The sequence below is a fragment of the Pleurodeles waltl genome, chromosome 4_2 (assembly GCF_031143425.1).
Source record: "Pleurodeles waltl isolate 20211129_DDA chromosome 4_2, aPleWal1.hap1.20221129, whole genome shotgun sequence".
Lineage (NCBI taxonomy): Eukaryota > Metazoa > Chordata > Amphibia > Caudata > Salamandridae > Pleurodeles > Pleurodeles waltl.
Genome location: NC_090443.1, coordinates 989,096,360 through 989,118,488, shown reverse-complemented (window position 1 = coordinate 989,118,488; position 22,129 = coordinate 989,096,360).

The window sequence follows — 22,129 nt, the reverse complement described above, 5'->3', positions numbered from 1 at the left end:
GACTTAAAGAAGAAATTAAAGACGAGTTAGTACAATCCACCCGAGTAGAAGATATTCGTGTTCTGATGGATCAGGCTCATTCCATCGAATACCGTCTCCAAGAGCGACGTATGGAGAAGAGAAAGAGTGGAGGATCATCTCAGCCAAGCACTTCACGTGTCTTTATGCATCGTCCAGAGGAACCTCGTCCTCCCGCCAGAGACACCGAAGGCGAACCTATACAGGTGGATACCACTCGAGGACCACTTTCCGTTAGCGAGCGGGAAGACAGACGTAGGAGGGGATTATGCCTGTATTGTGGTGCTGCAGGCCACATGCTCTGGACCTGCCCCGTTCGTCCTCAAAGGCCATCAGGAAACGCTACTTCCCGTCCTCTGTAAGAAGGAAGGGGATGGGATCATCAGCTATACCTTCCATCAGTTCATTCAAGGACAATCCCACTACTTTGTTTATGTTACCTGTGACGTTACGTTTACCGGACGGCCGTCTAGAGAGAACACTGGCTTTACTTGATTGTGGTGCCAGTCGCATATATATGGATAAGACTTGGGCCACGACTCAACGAATACCAACACGACCCAAAGAAACCCCAGAACAAGTTCACACAGTGGATGGGTCCTCAATATCCTCTGGTCCAGTTGATACCACCGCCATGACACTGAGGGCCATATTTATACTTTTTGGCGCAAAACTGCGCTAACGCAGTTTTGCGTCAAAAAAATTAGCGCCGGCTAACGCCATTCTGAAGCACCATGCGGGCGCCGTATTTAATCAATGACGTTAGCCGGCGTTAGCCACCGGCGCTGCCTGGTGTGGGTGGAAAAAAACGACGTACACCAGGCAGCGCCGGCGTAGGGGGATATGGAGCTTGGGCGTCAAAAAATGGTGCAAGTCAGGCTGAGGCAAATTTTTCGCCTCAACCCGATTTGCGCCGTTTTTTTCGACTCCCAACCCCCATGGAAATGACTCCTGTCTTACCAAAGACAGGAGTCATGCCCCCTTGCCCAATGACCATGCCCAGGGGACTTATGTCCCCTGGGCATGGTCATTGGGCATAGTGGCATGTAGGGGGGCACAAATCAGGCCCCCCTATGCCACAATTTTTTAAAAAAAAATACTTACCTGAACTTACCTTAATGTCCCTGGGATGGGTCCCTCCAGCCTTGGGTGTCCTCCTGGGGTGGGCAAGGGTGACAGGGGGTGTCCCTGGGGGCATGGGAGGGCACCTCTGGGCTCCTTCCGAGCCCACAGGTCCCTTAACGCCTGCCCTGAGCAGGCGTTAAAAAATGACGCTAACGAGGGTAGACGTAATTTTTTTTGACCCACCCACTCCCGGGCGTCATTTTTGCCCGGGAGTATAAATACGACGCACATGCCTCGGAGTCATTTTTTAGTAGTGAACGCCTACCTTGCATATCATTAACGCAAGGAAGGTGTCCACGCTAAAAAATGACGCAAACTCCAAGATCTTTGGCGCTCGACGCGTTGAACGCCAAAGTATAAATATGGAGTTAGTTTTGCGTCGGATTTGCGTAAAAAAAAAACGACGCAAATCCGGCGCAAACAGAGTATAAATATGCCCCTGAGTTTACAATTTGGAAACCATCAAGAACACATCTCTTTTGATATAATATCATCCCCCAGTCATACTATCATTTTGGGAATTCCGTGGTTCATAAGACATAACCCTTATGTAAATTGGGAAACCCGGACTATTTCCTTGTCCTCACAGTTTTGTCATAAGAACTGCTTTGCTTCAGACACTATTGGTCACCCAAGAGGTTGATGCCTACTGAAAGTATTACTGGATGTTCCATCAATACAGTTCAAGGAGTTCCTGATCACTATCTAGAATTTCAAGATGTGTTCAAAAACCAACCAGACCTGTGTTACCCCCACATCGAGATTACGATTGTGCTATTCCCTTGGAACCCGGAGCTATTGTTCCCTTTGGGAGGATGCATTCACTCACTGAACCTGAAAGAGAAGTACTAAAAGAATATCTGAAAGAAAACTTACATAGTGGTCTTATTGCACCACCGTCCTCTCCGGCTGGGGCTCCTCTCTTTTTTGTACCCAAGAAAACGAAGGATCTTCGTCCCTGCCTGGATTTTCTTGGGCTAAATAAAATAACTATAAAAGACCGTTATCCTTTGCCTCTCATTAAGGATATACTAGAGGCAGTCAGAGGGGCTCAACGATTTACCAAACGTGATCTTCGTGGAGCCTACCACCTTTTGCGTATTGAAGAAGGAGACGAGTGGAAAACTGCTTTCCGAACCCCATTTGGTCATTATGAGTACAGTGTTATGCCTTTTGGTCTTACTAATGCCCCCTCCATTTTCCAGAGATTTATGGATTCAGTATTCTCTGATCTCTTGAACCATACGGTTGTCATCTATTTAGACTATATCCTTATTTATTCTAAACGACCTGAACTTCATTCCTCTCACGTTAAACAGGTCCTCCAAAGACTCCGGGAACATCAACTGTCCTGTAAACCCAAAAAGTGTGAGTTTGACAAGACCGAAGTCAAATATTTGGGATATCACCTTAGTCCCACTGGCATAGCTATGGACCAAGAAAAGGTACAAGCCATTCTAGATTGGCCTTCTCCTTCCTCTATTAAGGAAACGCAATGTTTTCTAGGATTGGCTAATTTTTATCGGCAGTTTATCTTTGACTTTGCAGAACAAACCAGCCACATAACGCAAACATTAAAAAAGGAAAATCTAAAGAAAGGCTTTGTCTGGACCAGGGCGGCTGAACAAGCTTTTCAGAGTCTAAAAAAGGCCTTCACTCAGGCACCGATATTGAGGCACCCAGATACCAACAAACAATTTATTGTTGTTACAGATGCTTCCGAAAGAGCCATCGGAGCTGTCTTACTCCAACAGCAAGAAGATGACGGTCTTGAACATCCTGTGTTCTATTTGTCCCATGTATTTTCGGCGTCAGAACAACATCACTCAGTACTTTAAAGGGAGTTGTTAGCCCTGAAAACAGCCTGCCTTGAGTGGAGACAGTTTCTTATGGGTTCCAAAGAGCCCTTCGAGGTAAGAACAGACCATCACAGTCTACAATGTCTACGTAACTTTTTATGCCAGAACAGTCGTAAGGCTCGTTGGGCCTTTTTCTTCAGTCAGTATGACTTTTATGTCACTTATATTCCTGGATCCCAAAACATTCTGGCTGATGCTCTATCTCGCCGTTATCCAGACTGTACTTCTACCCCATCACAGTATCTTCTTGAGCCCAGTAAAATCATCGGAGTAGCTCAGTCTTTCCTGGATGAGGTACAACTGGAATACTCCAATCTGACTGATCAAGAAGTAAAGAAACTCAACATAAGTAAGCTGCAAGGGTATTATTATTATAAGAACTTGTTGTTTCTCCCTACTAATGGAGTCAGAGAAAAGGCACTACAAATGTGCCATGATTCACCGGTTGCTGGTCATAGAGGCATTAAGGCCACACAAGAATTACTCTTGCGATCTTTCTGGTGGCCCACCTGGAAATCAGGTGTCGAAAGATACGTTCAGGCTTGTCCCATATGTGCTCAAGTAAAGATTCCCCGTACCAGACCTGCAGGATTACTACAACCATTACCTGTTCCACCGGCTCCCTGGCACACCATTTCTACTGATTTTATGTGTTCATTACCTCCATCAGCAGGAAACCGGGTTATCATGGTCACCATAGATTCCTTCACTAAGATGGCTCACTTCACTGCTCTGAAAAAACTACCTAATTCCTAAGAACTAGGTCAGATATTTATCCATCATATTTTCCGTCTCAATGGACTTCCACACAACATTGTATCTGACAGGGGACCTCAGTACATCTCCCGGTTTTGGAAACATTTTTGTAGGACACTGAATCTCAACATAGCACTCTCATCGGGTTTCCATCCCCAAACCAATGGACAGACTGAGCGTCTCAACCAAGGATTGGAGCAGTACCTTTGCTGCTTTTGTAATTCTACTCAGAGCAACTGGAACACTTACCTCCCTATCGCTGAATTCTCCTACAATAACTCTGTCCATAGTGCCTCCAATGTAACTCCTTTTTTCTGTTCTTATGGCTATCATCCTACCTCTTTTCCTACTACTCCTCAGTCTACCTCTTCTCTTCCTGCTGTTACTTCATTCTCCAGACGACTTTTAAAGATTCATAGATTGATTCGCTCTAACTTGTTGAACACCAAGAGATACATGAAGAGAATAGCAGACAAGAAACGGAGGGATGCTCCAGAATATCACCTTCAGGATAAAGTCTGTCTTTCATCAAAATTTCTACCTTTACGCCTTTCTCAGAATAAGTTCACACCTCGTTACTATGGTCCTTTCCAAATCCTTCAGCTGATCAATCCTGTCACTGTCCGTCTTCACTTGCCTCGTACCTGGAGGATTCACCCGGTCTTTCATGTTTCTCAGCTAAAACCCTATGTACCTGATCCTTACTCTCGTCAGTTTCCCTGTTCTCCTCCTGTTAGTGGATGATGTACCTGAATATGAGGTACAGGAGATTTGTGATATCTTTCACAAACATCTTCAGTACTTGATTCATTGGAAGGGTTACCCTCTCAGTGAATGCTCTTTGGAAGATGCATCGTCTATTCACGCACCTCTTCTGATTCGTCATTTTCACCGCTTGTTTCCGCACAAACCTGGGCCTTCGGGAGGGGGACCTACTGTCGCGCCGGTGCCGCTGCACGAGCCGAACATTCGGCTCGGGCCGCAGCACGTGTTTCCCAGACGCACCCCCAGTCTGCTGTGTGCTTTCAAAGGCCCCAAATTGGGCATGGGGCCTCGTTCTTTTGCTGTGCCCTGTTTTTTGGGCATGTTTGAACCCCACTCACCTGTTCTTTTTTTCTCTTTTCTTTTCTTCTTTTCTGTGGCCATCTGGTTGTGCCTTCCTATATGTTTTTTCCCCCTTCCCATGTTACCTTTCTCTTCCCAGCATTCCTTGTTCCCTATTCTCTCTGGTTCCTAGTCAATTTTGTTCTATGTGCTTTTCCCTATCTAAGATGGTGTCCCTTTACTTCCTGTTGGTTGTTTCCTGTTTGTTGGTATTTATTTAAAGGGCTGTGATTCTTTCTCTCCTTGCGCTGCAACATTTTCTGTTTGGATGGTGTCTTCGCTCCTGCTTCCTTGTATTCCTGTGCTGGTTCTCGTCAGTTCAGAATACTTTTTCCTGTATTTGCTCTTGCTAATATCTCTTCTTTTTTGTTCCTGGTTTAGGAACATATCTTTGTGGAGGTTGTTTCCCCTTTCAGGTTTTTTTTCCCTCTGACGCTACTTCTAAGGGACACGGCCTGCTCTTGGCGTACCCATTGCCTGCAGCACCGTGGCTACCAGAAAGAGTCGCCGCTACTTGGGCCAAAGCCGAACATTCAAGAACAGGATCCACGCCACTCGTTCTGTGGCCTCCAGGGTAAGTTGTGACAAGTCCACAATGTCTTGCTTTGGAGCTTTTAAAGGTTGTTACCAACCCTCCTTCACAAGTGCAAGCGGACCTCTCACAGGCTGCCCAAAGAGGAGTTCAAAGGGGCTAAAGCCCACTCCTTTTTGGGGTACCTCCCTGTAAACAAAAAGGAGGCATGGTACCAGGACATCCTACCTCCTTCTGAGTTTTTCAGGGAGTCCCATAATCATACCTTTGAGAGTTTTATTAAACCTCTGAACCAGACCATTTGTCTGTGGATGATAAGGAGTAGTGAACTTAAAAGTTACACCACGCTCGTTCCACATAGCTTTAAGGTATGCAGACATGAAGTTACTACCTCTGTCTGACACCACTTCCTTAGGGAAGCCCACTCTGGAAAAGATTCCCAGGAGGGCCTTTGCCACTGCAGGAGCTGTGGTGGTCATTAAGGGAATTGCTTCAGGACACCTAGTGGCATGTTCCACTACCACAAGGATAAACCTATTGCCTGAAGCTGTTGGAGGGTCAAAGGGGGCCAACTATGTCAACCCCTACCCTTTCAAAGGGCACCCCAACCACAGGAAGTGGAATTAAGGGGGCCTTAGGTGTGCCACCAGTCTTGCCACTGGCTTGGCAGGTCACACAAGCGCGACAAAACTCTTTAGTGTCCTCTGACATATGAGGACAGTGAAACAATGGAACAAGTCTGTCCCAAGTTTTACTCTGGCCCAAATGCCCAGCCAAAGGAATGTCATGTGCCAAGGTTAGAAGAAACTCCCTATACTGCAAAGGGATAACCAATCTCCTGGCAGCTCCAGGTTTAGGGTCCCTTGACTCAGTATAAAGGAGGTTGTCCTCCCAATACACCTTATGGCTATAAGTGACATCCCCATTCTGCTGTTTGACCGCTTGCTGTCTCAAACCCTGTAGTGTGGGACAGGTTTGCTGTGCCACACTCAGCTCTTCCCTAGCAGGCCCCCCTGCACCCAAAAGCTCAGCAGTGTCTGCTGCCAGCTCATCCGGTGTAGGTTCTGCACAGGGAGATGATTCCTCTTCCTCAAAAGGGGAATCTTCTGGAGAGGGAGGGATAGTGGGCAAGGATTTACCCTTTCTACCCCCAGCTTTTGGGAGCACTTGGTCCATTGTTCCAGGATCCAAGTTTCCCTGTCCTCTTTGCTTCTTGGCCTGAGCCCATGTCAAAGCAAAGATATGCGCAGGAATGCCCAGCATTGCTGCATTAGCCTCCAACTCCACTTCAGCCCAAGCTGATGTCTCCAAATCATTGCCTAGTAAGCAATATACAGGTAATTCAGGGGCATATTTATACTCCGTTTGCGCCGGAATTGCGTCGTTTTTTTTTACGCAATTCCGACGCAAAACTAACTCCATATTTATACTTTGGCGTTAGACGCGTCTAGCGCCAAAGTCCATGGAGTTTGCATCATTTTTTTGCGTGGACACCTACTTTGCGTTAATGAGATGCAAGGTAGGCGTTCACGTCTAAAAAATTGACTCCGAGGCATGTACGTCGTATTTATACTCCCGGGCAAAATTCACGCCCGGGAGTGGGCGGGTCAACAAAAATGACGTACGGCCGCTTTTGCGCCGTTTTTTAGCGCCTGCAAAAGGCAGGCGTTAAGGGACCTGTGGTGAGCCCAGAGGTGCCCTCCTATCCCCCCAGGGACACCCCCTGTCACCCTTGCCCACCCCAGGAGGACACCCAAGGCTGGAGGGACCCATCCCAGGGACATTAAGGTAAGTTCAGATAAGTATTTTTTTTGTGGCATGGGGGGCCTGATTTGTGCCCCCCTACATGCCACTATGCCCAATGACCATGCCCAGGGGACATAAGTCCCCTGGGCATGGTCGTTGGGCAAGGGGGCATGACTCCTGTCTTTGCTAAGACAGGAGTCATTTCAATGGGGGTTGGGAGTGAAAAACAATGACGCAAATCGGGTTGAGGCGAAAAATTTGCCTCAGCCTGACTTGCCCCATTTTTTCACGCCCAAACTCCATTTTCCCCTACGCCGGCGCTGCCTGGCGTACGTCGTTTTTTTCCACGCACACCAGGCAGCGCCGGCGGCATTAGCGTTAGCGCAGCGCAGTTTGGCGTCAAAAAGTATAAATATGGGCCTCAGTGTCTACCACAACTTTCCTTGGACCAGTTACCCCCCCAGCTGAGATTCACAACAGCCATGGGGTGGCTAAGAGCATTGTTATGAGCATCAGTCACTTGGTACTGCTGACCAAGTAGGTGTTGATCAGGGTGAACCAGTTTCTCAATCACCATAGTGACACTGGCTCCTGTATCCCTGTAAGCCTCAATCTCAACACCATTTATTAGGGGAAGTTGCTTGTACTTACCCATATTAAGGGGACAAGCAACCAGGTGGCAACGTCAATACCACCATCAGAGACTAGAACAGCTTCTGTGGTCGTCCCTAGAAAGACCATCCCCAACTACACTACCAATGGTGAGCCCAGCGACACCCTTTGATTGGCTATTTGTAGTAGACTTCCCACCACTACTGCTATTACTAGGGGCACTAGAGGTTGCAGTTGGGGTTGTGGTAGTGGGAGCCTTGGTGTTTTTCTCTGGACAAGTGGAATCAGGCTTTCATGATCAGTCACCTTACTGCCATGTAACCAACCCTCCAGGGCCTTCACTGAACACTCTACAAAGTCTGGCCAGTCTTGGGAGGACTCTTTTCTGGTATCTCTGAACTTTATCCTGTATTGTTCAGTGGTTACGCCAAATCCATCCAAGAGTGCATCCTTCAAAACTTTGTAATTTTTAGCATCACTTTCTCTGACAGTAAGGAGCCTATCCCTACCCTTACCAGTGAAAGATAGCCACAAGATAGCAGCCCACTGCCTTTGAGTGACCAGCTGTACCATACAAGCCCTGTCGAGTACAGCAAACCACTTGTTAAGTCATTCCCTCCTTTTAAGGGGGGGGGGCTATCTGATGCAGGTTTCTGGAATCTTGTTCTCTTATATGATTGCTATCACAAACACTGTTGCTGCCACCATGGGGAACTAACCCCAACCTCTGCCTTTCCCTCTCTACATCCAGAGATTCCCCGTCTAAGGCCAGCTGCTGCTGTCTTAGCTTCAGCCTGGCCTCTTCCAACCTCAGCTTTCTGAGTTCCCTATCCATAGTGTAATCCTCAGGGTGGGAGGCTTGGGAATCCTGAGACACAGAAGAAATGTGGGAATTGGCAGAGTGAGACCTGTCTCTAACTGGCTGGACTCTAGTAACCTGGCCTTTTGGAGGGAAAGGTGCCCTACTAGTGTGTGACCACCTCCCACCACCAGTGTCACTAGGAGGCCTGTTAGCTGGCAGGTCTTTGGATGGACCCTCCCCAGCATCCTCAAGGGACACCTTTGAGTCTTGCTGGGTACCCCCCTCCTCTACCACCTGATCCTGGGATGGCCCAGACTGGTTCTGGTCACTTTCTAGGAGAAGGCTAAGAAGAAGATCTTTTGTAGGGTTCTTACCAATGCTTAAACCTCTGTCTATGCAGAGACCCCTCACACTTTTAAAGTTTAAACTACTATAGGTTGCCTGGACAACTCTGGGAGTAAGTTCTACTGCAGACATGATTGTTAGAAAGGGTTTAGAACAGAGAGAAAAAAGTTTAGAAACTTTTAGAGAAAAGAGAAACACTTTTTCAAACTTTTGAAAAAACTTTTCTGAAACTTTTTAGAAAGTTTGTAGAAGGAAAGTTAAACTGTTTAGGTTAACTATGTATATTTTTAAATATTTGGTACATGTTTCTCTTATGAAAAGCACCAATGACAAAGTGGTAAAGCAGTTACAAGGACTTATCCCACCGCTGCACCACCAATGTAGGAGGCTGGCCTGGCTTATAGTCAATCAATCAATCAGGGATTTATAAAGGGCACTACTCACCCGGTAAGGTCTCAAGGCACTGGGGGGGAGCTACTGGTCGAAAAGCCAAGTCTTGAGGTGTTTCCTGAAAGATAGAAGGTCTTGGGTCAGGTGGAGGTGGAGTGGTAGGGAGTTCCAGGTCTTTGCGGCAAGGTGAGAGAATGATCTTCCTCCGGCGGTCGTGCGGCGGATGCGAGGAACGTAGGCGAGGGCGTGGTTGGCGGAGCGAAGGTTGCGGGTGGGGGTGTGAAAGGTGAGTCTGTTGTTGAGGTAGGCGGGTCCTGAATTGTGGAGGGCCTTGTGTGCATGGATGAGGTTTCATGAAGGTGATCCATTTTGATACTGGTAGCCAGCGTAGGTCTCTGAGGTGGGGTGAGATGTGGTCGCAGCGTGGGATGTCCAGAATGAAGCAGGCGGATGCGTTCTGGATTCTTTGCAGTTTTGTTTGGAGTTTGTTTGTTATTCCTGCATATAGGGCGTTTCCCTAATCCAATCGGCTACTGACCAAGGCGTGGGTTACGGTTTTCCTGATTTCAGTGGGAATCCATTTGAAAATTCTGCGGAGCAGGCGGAGGGTGTTGTAGCAGGAAGAGGAGATGGCATGGACCTGCTGAGTCATGCTGAGTGTCGAAACCAGGATGAAGCCCAAGTTGCGTGCATTAGAGGTGGGTGAGAGTGCGGGTCCTAGGGAGGTGGGCGACCAGGAGTCGTTCCAGGCTGAGGGGTTGGTGCCGAAGATGATTAATTCTGTCTTGTCTGTGTTTAACCTGAGGTGGCTTGATTCCATCCAGCTGGCGATGGTGTGGAGTCCGTTGTGGCGGTTGACCTTTGCAGTAGTGGGATCTTTTGTGAGGGAGATGATGAACTGAGTGTCGTCAGCGTAGGAGACTATGTTGATGTGGTGTGTTCGTGCGATGTTTCCGAGGGGGGCCATGAACATGTTGAAAAGTGTGGGGCTGGGGTTTTTGAAGTGGGTCCTTTTGGCGGTGCGTATCAATTGGAGATGTCTGCGTAGGGCCTCCTTGAAGGCGATGCGATTGGAGGTGGTGGGGTCACAGTGCCAGCTTTTTTCCATTCTGCAGCATTGTTGTTTGGATTCCTTTAAATCTGGGGTGAACCAGCTGTCCTTGATTCTGTGCGGGGTGTTAGGGTGTTTTTTGAGCAGTGCGAGGGTGTTGGCACAGTCTTCAATCCAGTGGTGCAGGTTGGTGGCGGCTGTGTTGGGGTCTGAGGTCCTGGGGGGGGCTGGGCGAGGGTGGAGAATAGTTGGTTCGTGGAAATTTTGCTCGTTGTTGCTGGTTGAGAAGATGGGATCGAGTGTGTGGCCTGCGGAGTGGGTCGGTGAAGTGACAAGTTGCTTGAGGCCGAGGTTGGCGAGGTTGTCGATTAGGTTCGTGGTGATGGTATTGTTGTTATTTTCCAGGTGGAAGTTCAGGTCGCCTAGGAGGATGTAGTCCGTTAAGGTGAGGGCTTGGGAGCTGATGGTGTCGGCGATATCGTCGCAGAACTGTGGTCTTGGGCCAGGAGGTCTGTAGACCAGTTGTCCTCTGAGTGTGTTGTTGGCATTTACGTAGATGGTGAAGTGGAGGTGCTCAGCGGACTTGATGATTGTCGTCGGAGTTGGTGGATATTCTTATGGTGTTTTTGTGGACTATGGCGATTCCTCCTCCTGGTTTGTTGTTGCGGTCTCTTCTGGTGATTTTGTAATTATCTGGTATAGCTATTGCTAGGTCTGGTTCCAAGGCAGGGTTCATCCATGTTTCGGTGGGGAAAGCGACGTCCGGCGATTGAGTGGTCAGTAAGTCCCAGAGTTCAATTGCATGTTTGTGGACGGAGCGGGTGTTCAGCAGGATGCATCTTAGGTGGCAGTCTGTTCTTTTGGTCTGGTGCTCGGGGGTTGGCTTGCAGGTGAATTTGCAGGCGTTGCAAGAGAAAGATCCTCTAGTGCGCGTTGGTGTAGATTGGTAGCAGATGGAGGAACGACCTGGGTTTAAGGCGTGGAGTACGTCAGCAGTGTAATGGTTACAGGTAGTGCGGGGGCGTGTTGGCCAGCGGGTCTGGCGCTAGGCGCGGTCTTGGCGCGGACAGGTGCAGATGGGCTTGCCTTTGTCGCACCTTTGGTGCGCCAGTGGCGCACCCGCGCTGCGGCCGGAATAAGGGGGGAGGAAGGAGGGTGTGTCAGCTGGGAGGGGAAGGCGGGATCCAATGGCATGGCGGGGGGGTGGGCCAGCATGGAAACCGAAGGCAAGGACTCGAGGAGGGAGGGGGGCGGGCCGCGGTGACGCAGCGGCTACGAGGGAGCAGAAAGCAAAGGAAAATACCGGCTAAGTCTGGCAGGAACTGGTGGCAGCTGGCGGCAGTGAGGTGCGATGGAACCGACCTACCTGCTCAAAGCAGGGTCGTAGTGGGTACCTGATGGTACTTACACCTTGTGTCAGGTCCAGTTGTCCCTTATTAGTAGATTAGTAGTGTTCTAGCAGCTTGGGCTGATAGAGGTAGCTATAGCAGAGCAGCTTAGGCTGAACTAGTAGACATGCAAAGCTCCTACTATACCACTTATATCAAATAGCACTATATCACAAGAATCACAATACTCAGAGTTACTAAAAATAAAGGTACTTTATTTTAGTGACAATGTGCCAAAAATATCTCGGAGGATATACTCCCTTAGGAGGTAAGTGAAATACACAAAATATACTCACAAACCAAAATCAGGTAAGTAAACAGTTAGAAAAGTAGTGCAAACACTGTAGAATACAATAAGATGCAATAGGCCTAGGGGCAACACAAGCCATATACTAAGAAAGTGGAATGCGTACCACTTAGGGACCCCAGTCCTATTGTGGTGTGTAGAGGGTCGCGGGGAGTGTAAGAAAACACGAAGGGTGTCCAAGATACCCCACATCAAGACCCTGAAAAGTAGGAGTAAAGTTACCCTACTTCCCCAGAAACACACTAAAGTCATGATAGGAGATTCTGCAAAGACAACAACTGACTGTAAAGCACTGAAGATGGATTCCTGGACCTGATGATCTGCAAAGGAAGAGTCACAAAAGTGTCCAGGGGGGGGCAGGAGCCCACTAAACCCCGGATGAAGGTGCAAAATGGCTGCCTCTGGGTGGAAGAAACTGAAGATTCTGCAACAACGGAAGATGCCAGGAACTTCTCCTTTGCATAGAAGATGTCCCACGGCGTGCTGGCGGATGCAGAGTTGTTTCCATACAGAAAGATTGCATACAAGCCTTGCTAACTGCAAAGGTCTTACTTGAAGAAAATGGGTGCTGCCTGGGCCCAAGAAGGACCAGGAGGTCGCCCCTTGGAGGAGGTGACAGAGGGGATGTTCAGCAAAACAGAGAGCCCACGCAGAAGCAGGCAGCAGCCGCAGAAGCACTTGAACAGGGGTTCAAAAAATCTGAGCATGGTGGTCATCTCAACACTACAAGGGAGGGTCCCACGAAGCCTGTGGTCAACTCAGCAAGTTGAGCAATGCAGGGCGGAGTGCTAGGGACCTGGGCTATGCTGTGCATGAAGGATTCCTTGCAAACGTGCACAGAAGCCCTAGCAGCTGCAGTTCACGCAGTACACAGGATTACTGTCTGCCGTGGGGATGCAAGGACTTACCTCCACCAAATTTGGACAGAAGGACCACTGGATTGTCGAGGTCACTTGGATCCAGCTCCTGTGTTCCAGGGACCATGCTCATCGAGATGAGAGGGGACCCAGAGGATCGGTGAAGCAGAAGTTTGGTGCCTGCATTAGCAGGGGCAAGATTCCGTCGACCCACAGGAGATTTCTTCTTGGCTTCCCGTGCAGGGTGAAGGCAGACAGCCCTCAGAGCATGCACCACCAGGAAACAGTTGAGAAAGCCAGCAGGATTAGGTGCTACAATGTTGCTGGTAGTCTTCTTGCTACTTTGTTGCGGTTTTGCAGGCGTCCTGGAGCAGTCAGCGGTCGATCCTTGGCAGATGTCGAAGAGAGAGATGCAGAGGAACTCTGGTGAGCTCTTGCATTCGTTATCTGAAGAGAAACTCACAGGAGAGACCCTAAATATCCCTCAGAGGAGGATTGGCCACCTAACCAGGTAAGCACCTATCAGGAGGAGGGGTCTCTGACGTCACCTGCTGGCCTCCATTGTGCCCTCACACCTCTGCATTCAAGATGGCAGAGGTCTGGGACACACTGGAGGAGATCTGGGCACCACCCCTGAGGTGGTGATGGACAGGGGAGTGGTCATTCCCCTTTCCTTTGTCCAGTTTCGTGCCAGAGCAGGAGCTGGGGGATCCCTGAACCGGTGTAGATTGGCTTATGCAAGGAGGGCACCATCTGGGCCCTTCAAAGCATTTCCAGAGGCTGGGGGAGGCTACTCCTCCCCAGCCTCTAACACCTATTTCCAAAGGAAGAGGGTGTAACACCCTCTCTCAGAGGAAATTCTTTGTTCTGCCTTCCTGGGACTGGGCTGCCCAGACCCCAGGAGGGCAGAAGCCTGTCTGTGGGTTGGCAGCAGAGGTAGCTGCAGTGAAAACCCCAGAGAGCTAGTATGGCAGTACCCTGGGTCCATGCTGGAGCCCCGGGGATGCATGGGATTGCACCCCAATACCAGATTTGGCATGGGGGAACAATTCTATGATCTTAGACATGTTACATGGCCATATTTGGAGTTACCATTGTGAAGCTACATATAGGTATTGACCTATATGTAATGCACACGTGTAATGGTGTCCCCGCACTCACAAAGTTTGGGGAAATTGCCCTGAACAATGTGGGGGCACCTTGGCTAGTGCCAGGGTGCCCTCACACTTAGTCACTTTGCACCTAACCTTCACTAGGTGAGGGTTAGGCATCTAGGTGACTTATAAGGTACTTAAGTGCAGTGTAAAATGGCTGTGAAATAACGTGGACGTTACTTCACTCAGGCTGCAGTGGCAGTCCTGTGTAAGAATTGTCTGAGCTCCCTATGGGTGGCAAAAGGAATGCTGCAGCCCATAGGGATCTCCTGGAACTCTAATACCCTGGGTACCTCAGTACCATATACTAGGGAATTATAAGGGTGTTCCAGTGTGCCAATGAGATTTGGTAAAATTAGTCACTAGCCTGCAGTGACAATTTTAAAAGCTGAGAGAGCATAAACACTGAGGTTCTGGTTAGCAGTGCCTCAGTGACACAGTTAGGCACCACACAGGGAAGCACATTCAGGCCACAAAGTATGAGCACTGGGGACCTGGCTAGCAGGATCCCAGTGAGACAGGCAAAAACAAACTGACACACAAGTAAAAATGGGGGTAACATGCCAGGCATGATGGTACTTTCCTACAAAAAGAAGGTGGATTAGTGGATGAAAGGATGGAGTGAAAATATGGATGGATGAGAGAAAGGATGGATGAGTGAAGGTATGGATGTAAAGATGGATGACTAAAACAATGATGGATGTGTGAAAGGCAAGGTATGTGGATATCCAGATGAAAGGATGGATGGATTATCTACATGATCCCCCTAGCCAACATCCTCCGAGCACACGGAATCACTATCCGCTCATATGCAGATGACACCCAACTCATCCTCTCCCTCACCCGCAACCCCACCACCGCCAAAACCAACCTACACGCCGCTCTCCTTGACACCGCCAACTGGATGACCACTAACCACCTCAAGCTCAACTCAAACAAAACCGAGATCATCATCTTCGGCCCCAACAAAACCACATGGAAGCAAGCTTTGCCCCATTTTTTGGCCTCTCCTCCCTCCCATGCACCAATTGTGCACTGGAGTATAAATATGGCGTTAAGGCCATAGAGTCTTTTTTTGCACGGGAACGCCTACCTTGCATCTCATTAAGGCAAGATAGGTTTCCACATCCCAAAAATGACTTATACTCCATAACTTTGGTGCTAGACAAGTCTAGCACCAAAGTATAAATATGGAGTTAGTTTTGCACCGAATTAGAGTAAACGAAAATGACTCTAATTCGGTGCAAACAAAGTATAAATATGCCCCTGAGTGAGTCAAATTGAGACGGTAAACTTAGTGCAAGAAAGAGTGAGTGAACCCTCGAAGAAAAAGCTCATTGGAATTAGAGTTCCAAGGATTATGTCTCACCACTTTTAAAGGTCACCAGCCACCACTGATATGTGGTCCAGTCAGGGACATGAGATGGCATCACCATCAACATATGCTCAGTGTACATCCCACCACGTCTTCACAAGCTCACCTTTTCCTTGCTTAGTGCACTCCTGTTACAACTCCCAATAAACCTTCCTGTCAGATATACATTGCGTCGCCTCACGCTTAGGTCACATCTTTATGTACCACACACACATTTCTAACATAGTCCTGGATCAACATCTAGCAAGGGGCATAACTGATCACTCACTGGTATGGTTAGAATTAAGGGGAGACTCCAGACTCTTGGCCCTAAAACAATCAACCCTTGGCACATGAGAGATATAAAGATCACAAAAGCACTGAGGCAGGCAACAGATAACTATTCCACAGAAAATGTTGGGTCGGTGACATCCCCCATCTGTCAAGTCAGAGCAAACAGCTATGTCCTGGGGCTGGGCACACTGGGACACAGCAGGAGCTAGCGCTGGGTGTTGGTGATCCCCAGGGCCTTTATTGCCTCTGCAAGGGGGGCCGCATGGTCCCTCCAACATTTAAACAGCCCCAGGGAGGTGATGGTTCCCTGGACCATGGATCAGTGACAGACCCCCTTCGTTATTTCAATTAATCCCCAGAGAGGTGGAGGTTCCTGAGTCTGTGGGTGGGCCGTGCCCCTCTTCCTTATTTTGTTAGAATTGCCCCAGGAAGGTGACAGTCCCAGAGGTTGTGTGGGGGGGGAGCACATCACCCCCCCACCATTAATTTGTTAAAATTGCCCCAAGGAGATTATGGTTCCCGGGGCCCCCGTGCACCATCTCCTTTATTTTTTATATGCCCCCAGGATCTGGCCCACCTGGGAACTTTACTAAAACAAGTGAGGGAGACAGCGCTTGTTTTTTAAAAAAATGTGCTGCAAATTTGCGCCTCCTGTTGCAAACGTACAGCAAATTGTTTTTTTAAAAGTGCTTTTTTGCCCACAGGGGTCGCTTTGGGACCACAACACCAGAAGTAGGGCGTCAGGATGTTCTGACCCTGGCCCTTTTTCTTTTCTTTTTAATCTTTTTTTCTAGGCTTTGGCTGAATCCAAGTCCCAAGATGGCTGCCCACCTGGTTGAAGTGCTGGCAGCCAAGCAGATCTCTTAACAAGATCGGGACAATTCACAAAGCATTTGCGCCTCTAGATATACAAATTTGTTTTTCCTTTAATCTCTCTTAAGCTACTGAACAGATTTACTCAAATAACAAAAAGTGCAATCTGCCTACCGAAAGCTAACTTTCTGCCAAATTTGGTGTCATTCTTTCGAGTGGTTTGGGATGTAGTCGTGGTCAAAGGTCCTATGGGAATTAAAATGGGAAATACACTTTTTTGACCCCCCCCTTTTTCTCGACACCGCTTCACAGGTCACCTCAAAACTTCTCATGCACAACAAGAATCACCAGCACACTTTGGGGGAAATTTTGTGAAGAATCATTAAACAATGCCAAAGATATAGGCAAGTTCAAAAAGCTTTTTCAATGGAAACATGGTCCGAACTGACTACCTACTGGCGACCGCCAGCCGGTAAAAAAATTAAAAAGGAAGGTTTGGGCCTTGCCATTATGTTAAATGCCAAAGTTGAGTTAGCAATTTAGGCTGTGCCAGTCTGCAATGGCAGTCTGGGGGTCATGTTTTACCTTGTTACACTTGTGGTGACACAAACATTATCGCACTAGACATGGGACACTTAGGCCCATATTTATCCTTTTTGACGCAAAACTGCGCTAACGCAGTTTTGCGCCAAAACAATTAGCGCCGGCTAACGCCATTCTGCAGCGCCATGCGGGCGCCGTATTTATTGAATGGCGTTAGCCGGCGTTAGCCGTCCGGCGCTGCCTGGTGTGCGTGAAAAAAAACCACGTACACCAGGCAGCGCCGGCGTAGGGAAAAATGGCGTTTGGGCGTCTAAAAATGGGGCAAGTCAGGCTGAGGCAAAAAAATCATCTTAACCCGATTTGCGCCATTTTTTTACGATGCCCATCCCCCATTGAAATGACTCCTGTCTTAGCAAAGACAGGAGTCATGCCCCCTTGCCCAATGGCCATGCCCAGGGGACTTCTGTCCCCTGGGCATGGTCATTGGGCATAGTGGCATGTAGGGGGGCACAAATCAGGCCCCCCTATGCCACAAAAAAAATTAAAAAAAAATACTTACCTGGACTTACCTTAATGTCCCTGGGGTGGGTCCCTCCATCCTTGGGTGTCCTCCTGGGGTGGGCAAGGGTTGCAGGGGGTGTCCCTGGGGGCAGGGGAGGGCACCTCTGGGCTCATTCTGAGCCCACAGGTCCCTTAACGCCTGCCCTGACCCAGGCGCTAAAATCCGGCGCAAATGCGGGTTTTTTAGACCCGCCCACTCCCGGGCGTCATTTTTGCCCAGGAGTATAAATCCGACGCAATAGCATCGGAGTCATTTTTTAAGACAGGAACGCCTTCCTTGCATATCATTAACGCAAGGAAGGTGTTCACGCAAAAAAATGACGCTAATTCCAGGAACTTTGGTGCTAGACACGTCTAACGCCAAAGTATAAATATGGTGTTAGTTTTGCGTCGAATTTGCGTCGAAAAAAACGACGCAAATTCGGCACAAACGGAGTATAAATATGCCCCTTAATTTACAGGCCCTAGGTACCCCTGGTACATTTTACTACAGACTTATAAGTAAGTTAACTTATGCCATTTGTGGGTGAGCCAATTAGATGTATACCTTTCAAAGGGATGAAACACTGGCACTGAGTCCTGTTTGCTAGGACTCAGTGCACTTATGAATACCCAGCAGCATCAGTCCAAAGTTAAAAAAGCATTGAGTAAAAAGTAGGGGTGAACCCTGCAAAAAGCCATTTCATTACATGGAGGGAATATTATTTTCTCAGATGAAGATAGGGAATTTTTTATTTATGGCCCAGTTGTAGGGTGGATATAAGTTTCTGTCAGGCGAAGGTAGGGCTACTTTCGTGTTTGGATGCCGTGCAAAGCGTTTAGCTTGTGGTCGTTTCTTTTGCTCTACAACTAAAGGTCAAGTTTCTTTAATGGCACATGTTTTAAATCTAAGGCCCAGATTTTAGAGGGCCTAGCGCCATTCCAACACCACGTTAGCGACATTTATTTTTTTACCTTAATGTTGCATTGGAAAGCCAAAAACCCTGCACCATATTTAGAAAGTGGCGCGATGCTTGCATTGCGCCACTTTGTAATCCCTTGCTCCACATTATGGGGGTCATTCTGAGTCCGCCGCCCGCCAGACTTCCCCCCTCCAAAATACCGCTCCGCGGTCGAAAGACCGCTGAGGGTATTTTGGCTTTTGCACTGGGCTGGCGGGTGACCGCCAAAAGGCCGCCCGCCAGCCCAGTGCAAAAGACCCTTCCCACGAGGACGCCGGCTCAGAATTGAGCCGGCGGAGTGGGAAGGTGCGACGGGTGCAGTGGCACCCGTCGCGTATTTCAGTGTCTGCAAAGCAGACACTGAAATACAAAGTGGGGCCCTCTTACGGGGGCCCCTGCAGTGCCCATGCCATTGGCATGGGCACTGCAGGGGCACCCAGGGGCCCCACGACAACCCATACCGCCATCCTGTTCCTGGCGGGAGAACCGCCAGGAACAGGATGGCGGTATGGGCTGTCAGAATCCCCATGGCGGACACCACCGGTTTTCCGCATCTGACCGCAGCCAAACCGCCGCAGTCAGAATGCCCTGCGGGGCACCGCCAGCCTGTTGGCGGTGCTCCCGCCGACCTGGACCGCCGGGGTCAGAATCACCCCCTATGTCTTTGCCAGGCATAATGTATGCAAGGGGGGCATTCTGATGCTAGGGGGGCCAAAAAAATGGCACACAGAAATCTAAGAGAATTCTTTGAGGCATTTTTATTGGCATTTTTAACGCCTACTAAGAGCAGGCATTAAAGGGAGCCTCGGATTGTTTTCAATGGGCCTCTGGGCGCTTTGCAGGATTAGCGTCAACATTTTTGATATTTTAAATACTGAAGTAGATTTGCTGAGCTTTGAAGATGCGTTGGTATGTTTTTTTAGGTGTTGGGTGTGTTATGTTTCTGAGGTTGATGATTGAAGCAAGTACATGGTGTTATATCATGTAAACATGAGATATATTTCTAAAGATGCACAATTTTTCAGAATATGTAGTAGCACTTCACTGTCCTATTTTCTTTTATGTAAACAACATAAATACGGAAACAACAACCTTACAATGGCCGCATCCTCCTGTAGTTTATAATGAATATAACAAAGGTGCTCATACACAAATAAACATATTTGTTGCCAAATATGTAGACTGGGATAGGACCGGACCTGCACCAGTTAATACAACTAAAGAAAGAACATCATGTAGAGCACACAAACATGCAAGTAATTGACTATCTGATGTAATGGATTCAAAAAAGTCTATAATCAATCAAATTTAGCAAACAGATCATCAATTGTAAAATGTAAACACAAAAGATAAATAGATCATGCAGCTTGTATGTGGCAAGTAAACGTAAAAAAACCTTTAATTAACATATCTATTTACATTACAAAATACATCCCATATTGACCAATATTTCAACAACGTTGAGATCTGTCGGTAGAAACGCCAACCTATTTGAACACATTACTCAACAGTTGGGCCATGGACCCAACGTTACACTTATGCACACAATATTTAAAGCAAAAACAAACAATTAGGTCCAAGGTAAGTCCATCCAAGAGCAATCCTGCTTGTAATTGTGGAGTTCAGCCGACACGTGTTTCGTCCTATTACGGACTTTATCAAGGCTGATTGAACAACAATAAAAATTAGAATATTCTTAAAAACAACATAATTACAAATCATCAAACATTACAAAAATTCAGTCCTCTCAATGTATTGGCAACATATCTGACAATACAGATGTCAGATTAGTAACCATCGAGAGCTATACAAAAAAAACAAGCCACATATCATAACCATCACCACATTGTGTGTGATATCCAAACCAAACAAAAATCTCTAACCCAAGTACCAAGTGAGATTCCAAAAAAGAAGTGACCAAGAGTAGAATAGGAAAAACATAAATAGTCCCTACTGTTAAGATTGTGAGCATGAAAGCAATTGTGTGAGTAGCAAAGTACCACACTGACATGAATTTGAAAAAAATGTATTAGTACCTCCTTAAGGATTGTCTTTATCCATGAAATTCTAGAGAGTCACTAAAGGTACACAAACAGAAATTAGACTCTGTCATAGAATGCTAAAAGGTTATAATGCTACCAAATGTTCAACTCAATATGTCAACCAACCTGTATATGTAGACTTTTATGTGTGGTAAGTATTCTTGATGTATATGTCAAAGTTCACAATTGTAAGGAAAGAATCACATCCTCCAATAATCCTCACATATCTCACATGAAACACATCTAAATTGGATCAAGTGGGAACCAAATTAGTAAGAAATATATTCCCAACATATCCCACACAGGCCCCTATGTAGCTATATGTTTTTACACAAGCATTAAAATTAAGGCTCATTGTTAAGTCCCATAATATACCAATTATAATAAGAACCTCATATTCAAAGTATGAATCTAAAGAATAACCAAATAGATTAACTACATGTCAAACCACCAAATTATATGAAGACCTTTGTTCAATATGCAAACCACACCTAGAGACCAAGAATGACAGATATTGTATCTAATTACTGTAGTAAACTTCAAAATGTCACAAAGAACCGACAGCATGCCTGGTCATTGTCAAACAACTCGTAACTACCATGGAACGCCCTCATATAGAGAATAGAAATAGAAAAGGGACGACGCAATCTCATGTATTTATATAAACACGTTGTTAAGCATTGTGTTTTTAATTATATGCGCCATCTTTAAATGGTCAGTTACACATATCAACTATACCTAGAACTAATCCACTTTCACCAGCACCATCATCAAGCTCGCAGAAAGTCATTCCAAACCATTCCAAACCATTTATAACCAACATCCAAAAAATCCGCCCAAGTATGGCGGCGTCTTCACATCGATGTACCCATCTCGCCGCAAATGAAGAAAATATCCACCAACAATCAAGACGTCCATACACAAGAATAGAAATAGAAAAAGGACGGCGCGATCTCGTGTATTTGTAAACGCATCGTTAATACATCGATAGTTATTTGCAACCTATTGTAAGAAACTTACCATCATACTTACAAGATAGATGGGATGTCTTGATGAAATTGGAAGATGTCACCTGGTCCCCCGAAATGATATGGTTCACCATGGATGTTAGTTCTTTATATACATGTATACCTAAGATAAAGGGTTTGGAAGCAACTCAACACTTTCTCTCAAATCGATCGGCTTCCTATCTGGAACATACTGATATGTTATTGTAAATTATTGATTTTATATTGGAAAATAATGTGTTCATTCATGAGGGAGAATGGTTTAAACAGGCTCAAGGAGTAGCGATGGGTTCATGATTTTCCCCATCATATGCAAACTTATATATGGGCCTTTTTGAAAAGACACATATTTGGTTGAATGGTCCCCCAAATTTAACTGAATATATCTTCTTTTGGGGAAGGCATATCGATGATATATTAATGATTTGGACGGGAGTTGAATAATTACTACTAGAATTTTTGAATTACATCAATATAAATGATTTCAACATAAAGATGACATGTGATTACAATAAAGAACGAATACAA